This window comes from Jaculus jaculus, chromosome 18 (assembly GCF_020740685.1).
Source record: "Jaculus jaculus isolate mJacJac1 chromosome 18, mJacJac1.mat.Y.cur, whole genome shotgun sequence".
In the NCBI taxonomy this organism is placed as follows: Eukaryota; Metazoa; Chordata; class Mammalia; order Rodentia; family Dipodidae; genus Jaculus; species Jaculus jaculus.
Window position 1 is genome coordinate 50,373,099 of NC_059119.1, and position 14,435 is coordinate 50,387,533.

Sequence of the window (14,435 nt, forward strand, 5' to 3'; positions counted from 1 at the left end):
GATGTGCTTCCACAGGACAAAAAGCCACAGAGAGACCATCGTTAGCCGTTTCCTAGCGTCTTCCTGGATGTCTGATCTAAAATTGGGTCCTTATAGTCCAGTGGAGTCCCCCGCCACAGCCTTCCTTCCTGAGCCTCTCCGTAGCACGGCCACAGGAAGTCCCTGCTGGAAGGCGCCTGACTTTTTGTTGTTCTACCTGCTGGCCTGTGTGCATGCTTTCTGGCCAAAGCTTCCCCAACCTCCATCTGCCCTGTGCCCAGTCCTCCCGACATGCTGAAATGTTCGCAGAGCCTCCCTGCTCCTCTCCCGTGAGATTCCAGATAGCCCCATCCCGTGCCATCTCCTGACTCCTCCAGCCATGGCCACTCTGCTCTGCTTAGCCTCTGTCCGGGCTAATATGTCTTTCCTTGCCAGGACACCTCATACAAGCCTTTTGCCAACCCTCACATGGCCTACAATAGAGCGAGCCCACGTCTTTCCCCAAATAACAGGGGCTTGAACAGTCAGGGAAGGTAATGGGTCCTTACTAAGGAATCTTGAGGTGGACACTTCTCAAGTTGACTATAAGCATAAAAGGTCTGTGTCTCTAAATTCTCTTTCTATTCCTTCGTGGCCACAGCTCCAGATAATACATTTTAAGGACTCTCTCTTTCCAGGGGGCTGGAGAGATGGCCCAGTGGTAAGATGCTTGCCTGCAAAGCCAAAGGACCCAGGTTTGATTCCCTGATGTCCACATAAAGCCAAATGCATCAAGTGGCTCATGCATCTGGAGTTCATTTGCAGCAGCTAGAAGCACTGCCTTGTCCATTCTCTCCCTCCCTCTCTCTCTCTCTCTCCTTTCAAATCAATAAGTAATTGTTTTAAAAGACTCTCCAAAGTCAAGTTGTAGGGTGACGATCAAGGTTCGAGGCCAGCCTGAGACTATACAGTGAATTCCAAGTCAGCCTGGGCTAGAGCAACTCCAGGTTTATGCGCCACCTTGTGCATCTGGCTTATGTTGGTCCTGGGGAGTCGAACCTGGGTCCTATGGCTTTGCAGGCAAGCACCTTATTTCTGTATCTCTCTCTCTCAAATAAATAAATAAAAATAAAATATTTTTAAAAAGACACAATATGTAACTAAAGAGATGGTTCAGTGAATAAAGCACTTGCTATACCAATGTGAGAATGAGATTTTCAACCCCCCCAGCATCCATGCAAATGATGAGGGCCCAGCAGCCCCCCTGTAACCCCAGTGCTCAGGAGGCAGAAACGAAGGCTCCCTGGGGCAAGCTGGCTACCAGACTAGCCCCATCAGGGAGCTCTGGATTGAAGTGAGACCCTGCCTGAGCACATAAGGGGCAGAGAGACCAAGGAAGACACCCGATGTCAACCTCTGGCCTCCGCCCACATGCAGACCTATGCCTATACTCATGTGAACACATGCGGACGCACAGCACATAAGCCTGCACATGAGGAAAAAACAAGGTAAAATAAAATGCTGTCTCAGGGCTGGGGAGATGCCTTAGTGGTTAAGGCATTTGCCTGCGAAGCCAAGGGACCCAGGTTCGATTCCCCAGGACCCACGTAAGCCAGATGCACAAGGGGGCGCCTGCATCTGGAGTTCTCTTGCAGTGGCTGGAGGCCCTGGCGCGCCCATTCTCTCTTTGTCTGTCTCTCTTCTATCTCTCTCTGTTTGCAAATAAATAAATAAAGTTTTTTTTTTTTTTTTTTAATGGGGCTGGAGAGATGGCTTAGCAGTTAAGGCGTTTGCCTACAAAGCCAAAGGATCTGGTTCGACTCTCCAGGACCCACGTTAGCCAGATGCACAAGGGGGCACGTGCATTTGGAGCTCATTTGCAGTGGCTAGAGGCCCTGGTCTACCCGTTCTCTCCTTCTCTCTATCATATAAATAAATAAAATATATATATATTTTTTAATTTTATTTATTTATTTATTTGAGAGTGACAGAGAGAGAGAGAAAGAGAGAGAGATTGAGAATGGATGTGCCAGGGCTTCCAGCCACTGCAAACAAACTCCAGATGCATGTACCCTCTTGCGCATCTGGCTAATGTGGGTCCTGGGGAACCAAGCCTCAAACTGGGGTCCTTAGGCTTCACAGGCAAGGGCTTAACTGCTAAGCCATCTCTCCAGCCCAATAAAATATATTTATTAAAAAATTTAAAAAATACTGTCTCAGAAGCTTTCCCGCCCCCCTCCCCCCCGCCCCCCCGCGCCCCATGACTTCTTGCTAACCAGTGAGGTGGACCACAGCAATTTTGAACAAGGAAACTAATGCTGGTTGCTCATCTGTCAAATGGGAGATAATGACATTTATCCCCATGAGGTTATAATAGGGACTGAATAAAGCTACCTAGGTTCCTAGTCTGAATCCTCCTGGCCACCAGGGTTGGTTCAGGGATATAAAGGTAACCTGATGGCACCAATCAGACTTCTGCTCAAGATGTGGTCTGCTCTCTTCCACTGGCAGATTAGACAGTGAGGGTCAAGAGAGCCTGAAACTTGGGCTGAGGAGATGGCCCAGCAGCTAAGACACTGCTTGCCTGTCAAGCCCATTGGCCTGGTTTGCTTCCCCAGTATTCACGTAAAGCCAGATGTGCAAAGTGCTGCATGCATCTGGAGTTATTTTGTAGTGGCTAGAGACCCTGGTGCACCCATTCTGTCCCTCTCTTTCTCTCTCTCCCTCCCTCTCTTGTAAATAAATAAATAATTTTTTAAAAAGAGCCTGAGGGCTGGAGAGATGGCTTAGCAGTTAAGGCCCTTACCTGTGAAGCCTAAGGACTCATGTTCAACTCTCCAGGTCCCACGTAAGCCAGACACAGTGACGCAAGATCACACATGTGCACAAGGGGGCGCACGTGTCTGGAATTTGATTACAGTTGCTAGAAGCCCTAGCACACCATTTCTCTCTATATATATTTATCTCTCTCATTAAAAAAAAAAAAAAAAGTCCAGTCTGTTGGGCTTGCCTCAAAAATAATTTTTTTTTTTTTAAAAAGAGCCCGAAACTTCTGCTCAAAGTTAGTGACTATTATCACTTTCGTTGACAGAAAGAAGATTGTAGCCTTTGTGGGAGTCTGTGTTCTTGGATGAGTGGTTTGAACATTCATGGGTAGAAGGAAACACAGGCCGGAATGACTTTCTATCAAGGCAAGACAGTGAGATCTTGTCTCAGACACCAAAAACAATAAAAGCAAAATACAATGAACAAATAATAAATCCCAGGGAGGAAGAGCCCCAAGACTATTAAACCTATTTTATTATTCATTTTTATCTATTTGACAGAGAAAAAGAGAGAGAGAGAGAGAGAGAGAGAGAGAGAATGGGTGCACCAGGGCCTCCAGCCACTGAAAATGAACTCCAGACATGTGCGCCCCCTTGTGCATCTGGCTAACGTGGGTCCTGGGGAATGGAACCTGGGTCCTTTGGCTTTGCAGGCAAATGCCTTAACCGCTAAGCCATCTCTCCAGCCCTATTAAGCCTATTTTAAACTGTATCTAAGAAGAGGTTTTCTGGAGTGACACCTCTGCTATGGTTAATACTGATCATCAGCTTGACAGGCTCTAGACTCACCCAGGAGGTAAATCTCCCGGCATGTCTGTGAGGGACTTTCTAGGTTAGGTTAATTGATGTGGGAAGCTCCACCCTAAATGTAGGTAATACCTGGCCATGGTCCAGGGCTCCTAGACTGAATGAAAAGGAGAAAGCACCCATTCCCCTCCTCCCTAGTTCCTGACTGCAAATACCATGCGACGAGCTACCTTCAGCCTTGCCGCCACGGTTTCCCACCCACTGTACCTCAACTGTGACCCAAAAGAAATTCTTCCTTCAGTCATGTCTGTCAGGTATGTTGCCATAGCAGCCAGAAATGAATGCAACTAGTACAATTCCACTGGACAACCACAAAAAAAAAAAAAACCAAAAAACCCAACCTTCTCTTCCTCCTGAAATGATCAGATTCTGTCATCATACAGATTCATGGAGTCAAGCAACTTCACTTCAGAGTTCGCAACACGTTAGAATGAAACTATAAGGGATAACATTTAGGATTTGAGAAGTGTTTCTTACATTTTTCCAAACTAAGTTACATTTAGCTAAAGAATAAAACCCTCACTTGTTAGGTTTACAGAAAGTTGAAGATGACAGTTATAGACAACCCTGGGGTCCGTCCACCCATGGACAGAGAGAAAAGAGAGAGTGGGAGAGGGCGGGAGAGATGGCCTAGCGGTTAAGCGCTTGCCTGTGAAGCCTAAGGACCCCGGTTCGAGGCTCGGTTCCCCAGGACCCATGTTAGCCAGATGCACAAAGGGGCGCACACGTCTGGAGTTTGTTTGCAGTGGTTGGAGGCCCTGGTGCACCCATTCTCTCTCTCTCTCTCTGTCGCTCTCAAATAAGTAAAGAAAAATAAACAAAAATATTTTTTTTTAAAAAGAGTGGAGGCTTAATTGCTGATCCATGGCTGTCTCTAACACTGGCCATGAGGTTTCACAGAGGCATTGGGGCCACTCTGAGGCAGGCTTGGCATAGGGACTTTACTCATGTTTTTGAGCCTTGGGACTTCAGCCCTGTACCACCCAGTGACTGGCCAGCTCAGCCTATGGGGAGATTAGTTTCCCAGTGCCTATCTAACCCTTTAGCCTAGCAGACCTTCCATCATCTGTCGAAGTCCAGGAGGACTCAGAAGCCCCCCTAGACCAGACCTCTCCCAGACCCTATTCACAGACACCCGATGGGCCCAGGCTTACAGAAATCACAGGGCCACCCCCAGCCCAACAACTTCTCCGTTCAGCAGGAAACACAGACCAAAGACTTCCTTCCCTCCTTGTGATAAGGAAAGTTCAAACCTCGAGAATGCAAAAGCCAAGCTTTCCAGAAGGATAAAGGAAGCTCCGTTTCCTCCTTCGCCCTGATAAGCTGCAGCCCAGAATGGAGACCAACGAGACCTAGCTTCTCACCAGCCTGTTCCGCCCCATTACCTGGAAGTCAAGCCACCGTCACACACACGTACACAAAGAACAGGAGATCAGTTGCTGGGGTCTAACAGGTTCCCCTTAAAAATAAATAAATAAATAAAAACAAGCCCGGCGTGGTGGCACATGCCTTTCATCCTAGAATTTGGGAGGCAGAGGTAGGAGGATCGCCGTGAGTTTGAGGCCACCCTGAGACTACACAGTGAATTATTCCAGGTCAGCCTGGGCTAGAGTGAGACCCTACCTAAAAAAAAAAACAAACAATAAAAACCTATTTTATTTATTTATTTAGTTGAGAAAGAGAAAATGGGCTCACCAGGGCCTCTAGCCACCGCAAATGAACTCCAGATGCATGTGCCACCTTGTGCATCTGGCATTTACGTGGGTCCTGGGGAATCCAACCTGGGTCCTTAGGTTTCGCAGGCAAGCGCCTGAACCGCTAAGCCATCTCTCCAGCCCAGGTTCACCTTTTGATCCCAGTCTCTGGGCTCAGAACACGAGCGGGAGGGGTTCGCAAGTGTTATTCCAACAACAGCTTATTAGGCAGAAACTCTGTTCTACGTGACATCAGCTTAAGCGGGATCAACACTGGAAAAGAGACGTAGTGATTCACGGGCTCTGGTCAGCGGACGGACTGACAAGAGAGGCCTGGCGTCACTCAAGGTCTGAGTGATGTGATGGCGCGTTGGTTTTCTCTGCCTATTTGGCCTATGCTCTGTCATTGTCCTTATCCCCATCACTCAGCACCACAGAGGACCAGCTGACTATCTTTCCAAGACCGGTAGCTTGAATCTTTTCCTCTTTTTTTTTTTTTTTGACATGTATATGTATTATGGTGTGCATGCATGTGGGTGAGTAGGTGCGTGTGTGTACACACGGGTGGAGGCCAGAGGGCAACGTTAGGTGCTATGCTCAGCCATGTGATGCACCTCTCTGGGACACACTGGCTTGGTGCCTACCCACTGAGCTACACTGACTCGCCAGCAAAGCCCCATTGATCTTCGTATCTCCACCTCTCGGTGCTAGGATCGCAGGCTCACACCATGATGTCCAATATTTGTACGTGTTTACTGAAAAACTGGACTCACATTCTCATTCTGGTGAGGCAAACACCTTACTCACTGAGCTATCTCCCCAAACCCCTGTAACCTCTAATCTTAAGCAAGACAGTTTTTGGAAATCTCATCATAGATCTACTGCAGAACCAATCCCTTGACCAAAAGGATTATGTTCTTTGGGCTGGCGGGCTAGATCACATATCCCTCAAGGGGTGGTAGGTGCTAAGGAGACGCCATAAGAAACAACTTCAGGGCTGGAGAGATGGCTTAGCAGTTAAGGCATTTGCCTGCAAAGCCAAAGGACCCAGGTTCAACTCCCCAGGACCCACGTAAGCCAGATGCACAAGGGGGCGCATGTGTCTAGAGTTCGTTTGTAGTGGCTGGAGGCCCTGACGTGCCCATTCTCTATCGGCCTTTTTCTCTCTCCTTCTCTTGCCCTCTCCTTCTCTCTCTCTCTCTCACACACACATACACAAATAAATAAACAAATTAAATTAAATTAAAAATATTAGAAAAAAAAAGACAGAAAGAAGCTGGGTCGTGGGGATGCACACCTGTTATTCTCAGGGCAAGAGGATTACAATTTCAAGACTAGCCAGTGCTATTTAGTGAGACCCTGTCTCAAAATAAACAAACAAAGAGCTGGGCATGGTGGTGCATGCCTTTAATCCCAGCACTCAGGAGGCAGAGGTAGGAGGATCACCATGAGTTCAAGGCCACCCTGAGGCTACATAGTGAATTCCAGGTCAGCCTGGACCAGAGTAAGACGCTACCTCGAGAAAAAAATAAGCAAAAGCCCCCCAAAAGACACAACTTTACCAAGAAGGGAGAAGCTCTAATAACAGGAACTATGACCAGGCTAAAAGTGAACACATCCAAACAAACGTTAACAGCCCCTCCTTCGACAGCTGCTTTGGTTTGAATGCCCCCCCACCCCCACCCCTTACTAACTTGTTGAAATGTAACTGTCGCTGTGATGGTGTTTTTGAAAGTGAGCTCTGGGCTGGAGAGATGGCTTAGTGGTTAAGGCGTTTGCCTGCAAAGCCAAAGGACCCAGGTTCCATTTTCCAGGACCCACGTTAGCCAGATGCACAAGGGGGCATATGTGTCTGGAGTTCGTTTGCAGTGGCCGGAGGCCCTGGCCTGCCCATTCTCATTCTCTTTCTTTCTCTGCCTCCTTCTCTCAAATGAATAAAAATTAGTTAAATTTAAAAAAATGGGATCTTGCCGGGCGTGGTGGCGCACGCCTTTAATCCCAGCACTTGGGAGGCAGAGGTAGGAGGATTGCCATGAGTTCAAGGCCACCCTGAGATGACAGAGTTAATTCCAGGTCAGCCTGGACCAGAGTGAGACCCTACCTCGAAAAACAAAAAAAAAAAAAAAAAAAAAATGGGATCTTTATGAAGTGAACAGGCCATTAGAAATAGATTGATTTTCAAGGGATTAGATTAGCTCTATCTAGAGTACATTTGTTATCTCCCTCTCTCTCATTCTCTCAACATATGATATACTCAACCATGTCAAAATGTAATAAGAAGGACCCCACCAACTGCTGGCCCCTCAATCTTGGACATTCTAGTTTCCAGAACTGTGAGAAATAACCTTCTTTCCATTAAAAACTGCCTGCCTGTGGTGTTTTGTTAGAGCAACAAGATACAGATTAACATAGGAGCTATGGCTGAGCAGAACACACCTCCAGTTAGGTGTAGCCAGAGGGAGCGTATGCTAGGGTAAGATAGCTTCTGTAACAAAGAAGCCCAGATCTCCATGGCTTCACACACCAGATTCCCGCTTTCACTGTCCACAGCAGGGGAGGGGACTCACATCCGGGAGTCACCAGGCACACAGTCACTCTCTGCTTAGTGGCTTCCTTGTGAGCTAGAGCACTCTGGAATTCTACCCTCTAGTTTCACAGGTGGGGAGAGGGGAGATACCGAAGAACTCACCGGGTGGGAGGGGACAGGCCCATAACTGATGTACCTCGCTCCTGTACAGTGTCCTATTGGTGAAAGCTCAGAAGCTACCCGTAGTCACTAAGGCACCTTCGGAAAAATGTACCCAGAGAGAAAAGCTGACAGTATTTGGTGAGCCAAATTGAGGGAGAGGGCCCCCTCAAAACTGAGCTGGGGGGCTGGAGAGATGGCTTGGTGCTTAAGGCACTTGCCTGCAAAGCCTAAGGATGCAGGTTCCAGTCCCCAGGACCCACGTTAGCCAGATGCACAAGGTGGCACATACATCTGGAGTTCGTAAGCAGTGGCTCAAGGTTCTGGCCCACCTCTCTCTCTCTCTCTCTCTCTCTCTTAAATAAATAAATAAAATATTTTTTAAAAAGCTGAGCTTGAAGTTGGGCATTGGTGGGGCAGCAGGGTAGGACCGGATGGGCCTGGAAACCCACCCCCATATTTAGAATTTTCACCTGGAACAATCACGCTCCTTCCCCCATCTTCTCACTCTCATGTGTCAAGTATAACCAGCCCCCCCTGTCCCCACGCAGACATTCTCTGCTCCCCTCAGTCTCTGCAGTCTCCCAACACCCTGTTCTAGGGCCCTGGTTTTATCATCTCTGACCTTCACTTTAATTCCACACTCTCTCAGCCCAGCCCGCCTTCCCCTACCCTCCATGGCTTCCTTTCCCTGCCCAGACCTCTGACATACCAGATGCGTTTCTCATCCTCTCGTCTTCCTGTACGAGGAGGAAGCTCCCAGAAGACGCAGCCTTCTTTGTGTGTTAAGTTCACCATTGTATCCCAAGGACCTAGAAATGTTCTTGGCGCATTGCAAACAGTAAATGCTTATGGAATGAATGAATGAACTTTAGAACATCTCTACAGTGCAAGTAGTCATTAATTCACAACACAAGCAGCAGTGCCATCTGGTGCCAGACACTTGAATTTACAAGCACCAACTTGGGCAGAGAGAAGTCTGCGGAGACCAGCCTGGGACTAAATCAACCCTATTTCGTTGCTTTGGTCATCGCTGTCTGACTTTTAGATGGCCCAGACGTTCACAGGGTCTGACTTTCTGCCCCGGGTACACCGTGCAACTCCAGAGGACCAAGAGACCCCCGACCCACCCTGTGTTGGCCTCACGTGCAGCAGACATTCAGGGTGGGCTACGAAGCGCCTAAAATCCATCACACTTGGGAAACCCTACCTCCTGAAAAAATGGAAATATTGAGGTGGGGGAGACTCCAGCCTTGGGAAAACAATGACCCATAGCACAGGGACCAGTGAGAAGGACTAGGGGGAGGGAGAGGAAGAGGAAAAAGCCTTTAAGAAGAGGCCTACTAACGATGGTACCAACGTGACTGTAGACACTGTGTATATAACTAATAAAAAAAAAAAATGAAGAGGCCTGCCTCCAACTTGATTTTTTTTTTTTTTTATTTGAGAGCAACAGACACAGAGAGAAAGACAGATAGAGGGAGAGAGAGAGAATGGGCGCGCCAGGGCTTCCAGCCACTGCAAACGAACTCCAGACGCGTGCGCCCCCTTGTGCATCTGGCTAACGTGGGACCTGGGGAACCGAGCCTCGAACCAGGGTCCATAGGCTTCACAGGCGAGCGCTTAACTGCTAAGCCATCTCTCCAGCCCCCAACTTGATTTTGAGATCACCGTTTAGTCTAGAGACCATTAGAAAAGGCCATGGGAGCTGGGGAGATGGCTTAGCGGTTAAGGCCTTTGCCTAAGTAGCCTAAGGACCCTGGTTCGATTCCCCAGGACCCACAGAAGCCAGATGCACAAGGGGGCGCATGAGTCTGGAGTTCATTTGCAGTGGCTGGAGGCCCTGGGGTGCCCATTCTCTCTTTCTCTCTATCTGCCTCTTCCTCTCTCTCCCTCTCTCTCTCTCCCTCCCTCCCTCTCTCTCTCTCTCATGAATAAATAAATATAAAAGGCCATGGTGGCCTGGTGTGGTGGCGCATGCTTTTAATCCCAGCACTCGGGAGGCAGAGGTAGGAGGATCACCATGAGTTCAAGGCCACCCTGAGACTACACAGTGCATTCCAGGTCAGCCTGGACTAGAGTGAGACTCTATCTCAAAAACAAAATAAAACAAAACAAAAGGTTATGGTACCTCCAATGTCTAGAGTCAGTGTCTAGAGAGAGGGCCTCAGCCATTGCTCAGATAACTGTCTCATTACTCAGCAAGTGTTCCAACATGATAGGGCCCTCTCCACAATGGCTTGACCGTTTATTCTAGTCGGTTCTCAGCACCTCATCCCTGCTTGGGCCCAACCTTAGTGGTGTGGCCCAGTGAGCTTAGCACCATGGCAAAAAGGAGTCACCCTATTCTCGCTCTCTCTCTCTCTCTCTCTCTCTCTCTCTCACACACACACACACACACACACACACACACACACACACACACCGAAAGCCTTTGAGCTGCTCTTTTTAATCACCTAGAGGTTGATCTCTGACTTCCCTTGGACCTCTGAGATCTGTACCAGCCCTCTGCCTGTACAGTCTTGCTTTATTCATACTGATTGGCCCCGAGAGATGAAGGGAAATAGCCCTGGATGGACTTTCGTCCCTTCTCCACAGCCTTGGCTCGGATCTTTCCTTCTGACTTCTGTCTGGGCTCCGTTCAGTTAGATACGTATTTAGAAGATAGGTTGGGTCTCTTGGCCCCCAAGGCTACTGGCAAGTCGGAGAACAACCCATGCAGAACAGCCAATAAGCTGAGTGTGTGTGTGTGTGTGTGTGTGTGTGTGTGTGTCAGGGGTTCCAGCTAGAGGGAGAGCTAAGTTGAATGGCTTCCTGCAGGGAGTGGGGTTCCTTGGCCCTGCACCCACACACTCTGGGTGATCAAAATAGCTGGGCTCTTACTGGGATGACTCTGAAGGCACCACAGTGCTGGGAAGAAGTGACAGAGGAGTGCTCAGCACTGAAACATCTCTATCCCACCTTCCAAGGCTCAGGCTCCATTGCGGAAGAGGTGGCGGAAAGGATGTAAGAGCCAAAGGAAGGGTGGGACTGCTTACGAGGCAATTGTCCAGACAGAAATTGGACTCGATATCCATGACCTCCAAGTGCCTAGCACTGTCTTTTTTAAAAAAATATTTTATTTATTTATTGGAGAGACGGGGAGAAACAGGCAGATATACTGGATGCACCAGGGCCTCCAACTTCTGCAAAGGAACTCCAGAAGCATGCACCACCTTGTGAATCTGGCTTACGTGGGTCCTGGAGAATCAAACCTGGATCTTTAGGCTTTGCAGGCAAGTGCCGTAACCGCTAAGCCATCTCCCCAGTCCCCCCCCCCCCGCCCGAGCACCATCTTCACAAGACCCTCATAATAGGAGGAAAAGATGATGACATCAAAATAAAAGAGAAACTAACAGAGAGAGGACAGGGATATGTTGGAGGGTGGATTTGTCAAGGGGAAAATGGGGAGGGAATTATCATGGTTTATTGTCTATAGTTATGGACGCTGTCAGTAAAAAGGAAAAAGTGTTTGTTTTTTTTTTAAATATCTAAGGGGGGCTGGAGAGATGGCTTAGCGGTTAAGCGCTTGCCTGTGAAGCCTAAGGACCTCGGTTCGAGGCTCAGTTCCCCAGGTCCCACGTTAGCCAGATGCACAAGGGGGCCCACGCGTCTGGAGTTCGTTTGCAGAGGCTGGAAGCCCTGGCGCGCCCATTCTCTCTCTCTCCCTCTATCTGTCTTTCTCTCTGTGTCTGTTGCTCTCAAATAAATAAATAAATTTTTTTAAAAAAGGGCTGGAGAGATGGCTTAGCAGTTAAGCGCTTGCCTGTGAAGCCTAAGGACCCCGGTTCGAGGCTCAGTTCCCCAGGTCCCACGTTAGCCAGATGCACAAGGGGGCGCACGCGTCTGGAGTTCGTTTGCAGAGGCTGGAAGCCCTGGCGCGCCCATTCTCTCTCTCTCCCTCTATCTGTCTTTTTCTCTGTGTCTGTCGCTCTCAAATAAATAAATAAAAAAAGAAAAATAAAATAAAATAAAATATCTAAGGGGCTGGAGAGATGGCTTAGTGGTTAAGCGCTTGCCTGTGAAGCCTAAGAACTCCGCTTTGAGGCTTCATTCCCCAGGACCCATGTTAGCCAGATGCACAAAGGGGCAGATGCATCTGGAGTTCGTTTGCAGTGGCTGGAGGCCCTGGAGCACCCATTCTCTCTCTCTATCTGCCTCTCTCTCTGTCTGTCGCTCTCAAATAAATAAATAAAAATAAAACAAAAAAAAATTTAAAACTAGGGTCTTAGAAGCAGTCACCTTGTCCCAGCCCAGAGGGAAACCACAAACCTGAGATCCCCTCATGTGAATGGCCACCTTGTAACACTACAACATTGAATGCCTGGGACATTTCGTGAGTCCGCAGAATTCCATCTTCTTCCTCCTTACCCCCACATCCCTTCCTCTGCCTCCCTTACTCACACCGAGGCTCTTTCTGAGGCCTCAGCTCACTCAGGGTCCCCTGTGCTTCTCTCCCCCGCACCCAGTGCTGGTTCGGTTCACTCCTAGGTGAGATCATGCAATGCAATAACGTCAGCTCAGCGCCCCCACCATGGCTCTCAAAGTCTCCTTTGTGGGGTTCACAGAAGTGGGGAACCAGAATGCATAGCTTCACAGGGCTCTGTCTTGGATCAAAGGGGACATTCTAGTTGATGGAAGAGGAGAGGTTATTTTTAAATTTGAACACAGATGAGTTTTCCATGAAAGTTTTGCAGTCAAACTGCCATGTGCTATTAAGAATAAAATGCATACCAGATGTGTGTGTGTGTGTGTGTGTGTGTGTTTTACTGGGAATGGAACCCAGCAGCTTGCACAATACTAGGCAAACACTCTATCACTGAATTACTTCCCCAATCCACATGCCAGAATTTGAAGGCAAAGAAATAAAAGGTCTTAATTTTTATGCTGGTTCTATATAAAAATGATATTTAAGGCTGGAAAGATGGCTTAGCAGTTACGAGTTTGCCTGTGAAGCCTACGGACCCCAGTTCGAGGCTAGATTCCCCAGGACCCACGTTAGCCAGATGCACAAGGGGGCGCACGCATCTGGAGTTCGTTTGCAGTGGCTGGAGACCCTGGTGTGTCCATTCTCTCTCTCCCTCTCTCTCTCTCTCTCTCTCTCTCTTTCTCTCTCTGTCTGTCACTCTAAAATAAATAAGTAAAAATAAACAAAATGCATTTTGCTGCTCAATTTATAATAGCTGGGAAATGGAACCAGCCTAGATGTCCCTCAACAGATGAGTGGATAATGAAGATGTGGTACATTTATACAATGGAGTTCTACTCAGCGGTAAAGAAAAATGAAGTTATGAAATTTGCAGAAAAATGGATGGACCTGGAAAGTATTATACTAAGTCAGGTAACCCAGGCCCAGAAAGCCAAGCGCCACATGTTCTCCCTCATATGGGGATCCTAGCTACAGATGACTGGGCTTCTGTGTGAGAATGAAAATACTTAGTAGCAGAGGCCAGTAAGTTGAAAAGGAGACATAAAGGGTGGAGAAAGGAAGGGAGGAGGATACTTAATAGGTTGATATTGTATATATGTAATTACAATGATTGTAATGGGGAGGTAATATGATTGAGAATGGAATTTCAAACGGGAAAGTGTGGGGGTGGGGAGGGAGGGAATTACCATGGGATATATTTTATAATCATGGAAAATGTTAATAAAAATTTTAAAAAAAATGATATTTAACCTATCATCCTTAAATAAAACATACTGTTAAAAATTAATCTTTTTGTATTTATTTTAATGTGACTCCATATGTACTTCACTTTAAACTTTTACTAGACAGAGATGTTTAACCCTTGTTGTCTGAAGAGATGGCTAAGCAGTGAAAGTCACTTGCTTGCGAAGCTTGACTTCCCAGGTTCAGTTCCTCAGTACCCACATAAAGCCAGATACACAAAGTGGCACATGCACCTGCAATTTGTTTGTAGTGGCAAGAGGTACTGATGTGCTTTTTCTCTCTCCCTCTCTCCTTCCCTTCCTCCCTCCCCCCTTTACTTGCAAATAAATTAATAAATAAAAAGTTTTTTCTCAATTTTTATTAACATCTGCCATGATTATAAAAAATATCCCATGGTAATAACCTCCCTCCCCCCCCCCACTTTCCCCTTTGAAATTCCATTCTCTATCATATCCCCTCCCCAAAAAGATTTTTTAAACATCTATCATGAATTGACTGCCTGCCACATATAAGGCACTGACTTAAGCTGTTTGCAAGTATTGTGTCTAATTGCCTTAGACACTCTACTCAGGGCTTAGCAGTTAAGGTGTTTGCCTGCAAAGCCAAAGAACTCAGGTTCAGTTCTCCAAGACTTGCATAAGCCAGATGCACAAAGTGGCACATGCATCTGGAGTTCATTAGCAGTGGCTGGAGGCCCTGGCACACCCTCTCTGTCAAATAAATAAATAAATAAATAAATTTCTTTAAAAGAA